Source organism: Phyllobates terribilis, unplaced genomic scaffold (assembly GCF_046119375.1).
Source record: "Phyllobates terribilis strain yellow unplaced genomic scaffold, ASM4611937v1 Scaffold_1570__1_contigs__length_255447, whole genome shotgun sequence".
Lineage (NCBI taxonomy): Eukaryota > Metazoa > Chordata > Amphibia > Anura > Dendrobatidae > Phyllobates > Phyllobates terribilis.
In genome coordinates, this window is record NW_027364330.1 from 9,068 (window position 1) to 11,331 (window position 2,264).

Here is a 2,264-nt window from a genome sequence, read left to right on the forward strand (position 1 = left end):
CATAATCCTTATTGAGCCCTTTGGGATAAAGGGACTGCAGTTGATGAATCCAAAATGCCTCTCTCTGTTTGAGGGTTTGGATTCGATTGCCCCCACGGCGGAGTGGTCTGATTTGTTCTATGACTTGGAATCGCAATTGGGACACATTGTGTCCTGCTGCTATGAAGTGTTGGGGAATAGGTAAAAGTAAATTTTTGCATCTGATGGTGGATTTGTGTTTGGAGATTCTGTCTTTGATAGGTTGAGTTGTTTCCCCTACATAGACCAGGCCACAGGGGCATTTCACTAGGTATACAACAAAATTCGTGTCGCAGGTATAGTAACCCTTAATGTTGTATTTCTTGCCTGTTTGTGGGTGATGGATAGTATCCCCTCTAAGGATATTGTGACACTGATGACAATCTTCACTCATTTATTTAAATTCACCTGATCCGGTATTACTCCAGTAGGGACCCCAGCCTATATGAGTATATCCCTCCTACTCCACAATGGGTCAATATCTAATCTTTATTTTGCTTTTTTATCAGTAGGATCATGATTGACGTACATTCACCTATTATATGGTATCTTGACCACACTACGATTATGATCTTCACTTATTTTATTTAAATTCACCTGGTCACATATTGCTCAAGCAGGGACCTTAGTTTATGTATGGATATCCCTCTCACTCTTTAATGGATTAACATTTAATCCTTATTTGTTGTTTATCATGAGATCCATGATTGATGCATACCTACCTATTACAGGATATCATAACAATATTGTGATGTGCTTTTGACTGTGTTGTGCCATGTAACTTCAACTGACAATTTATTTCATGTTACAGATTATGGATCCATACCCACCCTCGTCCTTCCATACCTCTCCAACCCTCCCTCCCGATGGTGAAACGCTTCCTGCTTCTTTTTTCCGGCAGTATATCACATACTCCAAATACAGAAACCACTTCCTGGTCCCTGGAACGCACCTGCACGCCGGCTGACACGCACGCATGTGCGCATGCGCGGCACCGGACCAATCAGAAGCCGGCACCTCCCCGCCTCGCGTCACTTCCTGTGACGTCACCGCATCTAGCGCTATTCACCGGCACTTTCACTGCTCTCATTGGCTGACTGCCAAATCCTCCTCCCCTACACCCATACTTATAGCCAGTCCCTCTATACACACACCCTGCTAATATCCAGCGGTGGATACCGCGATCCAGGCAGCACTTTACTTCAGGCTCTTCACCTACACGGTATGTTTTCCTCTCTTATAGCCCTCACCCTATTCCAGTTCCACATATCTTCATGGTATGCACTCTCTCCATAGGATCCCCAGTATTGGGTCCCATCTCCTTCCTCTTTCCTGCTCCCATCCCAGTAATTTGGTAGGTTGCTCCGTTCTTCTTATTTTATTTGCTGGATAAAGGTTACATAGACACATAGACCTCTTCTCTTTATATATGTCTCATAATATATATTGTAATTTTACAATCACTATAATGTCTCTATTTCTGTATATTTCTGTTTATATGCAGTACACTGATGAAGGTCGTGTTGACCGAAACGTCTTTACTGTGGACTGCTAATAAAAGTACCTTTTATATCAATTGGTGTGCTGAGGTTATCACTATATCTCAAGGCTTTGGACCCTACTCAAGCACCCAGGTCCAGTAGTGCTGCGTTTTTTCTTATCATTACTTACTCCTGTCCGCAAGCACACTGTTGTGTCATGTCATCAGTAACCTTTTCATATAACGCAGATGAAGCATCTAACATCATTTCCCAAACCAACCTTTCCAGCGAATTCCTTAGGGTACCACCCAGCGAAACACGTGGGCGGGACCTGGAAAAAGAACGCAGACATCTCACCAATATTGAGTTACACTGCGCAACACTCACAGAGTATTTAAGAGTTCAGAGGATTCCTAGGGGACTAAGGGTACCAATCCGTCCTACTCTTTTCTCTGACATTCCTGATTATTGTAGCAAATTTGAACTCATCCTTAATAAATGTTCTTTTGATTTGATGCTACTAACAGTGGACTTTTTACATAAGGCAATCACTACAACGAAGGAACAGATCAAAAACATCGAATCCCAATTGACGACCTCGATCAGCCCTGAGGATCTCCAGACGCTTCAAAGCAAAATCCAGACCAACATTGATCTGCACAAACGTGATACCGAAACTAGAAAAAGGAACAAGTTCGCTAGAGATCTCCAGGACTACGAACAGAACCGAGTATACAGATGGCGAGACAATCCCTCTACAAACAA

General features: G+C 42.9%; 1 long non-coding RNA gene across 1 annotated transcript; it reads left to right on the top strand.

Annotated features, from left to right (window-relative positions):
- The first annotated feature begins 713 nt into the window (after positions 1-713).
- On the top strand, positions 714-1,427 carry LOC141244472 (uncharacterized). Its single transcript, XR_012308390.1, has 2 exons — positions 714-1,240; positions 1,315-1,427. It is a non-coding gene; the product is annotated as an uncharacterized lncRNA (long non-coding RNA).
- The last annotated feature ends 837 nt before the right edge of the window (positions 1,428-2,264 follow it).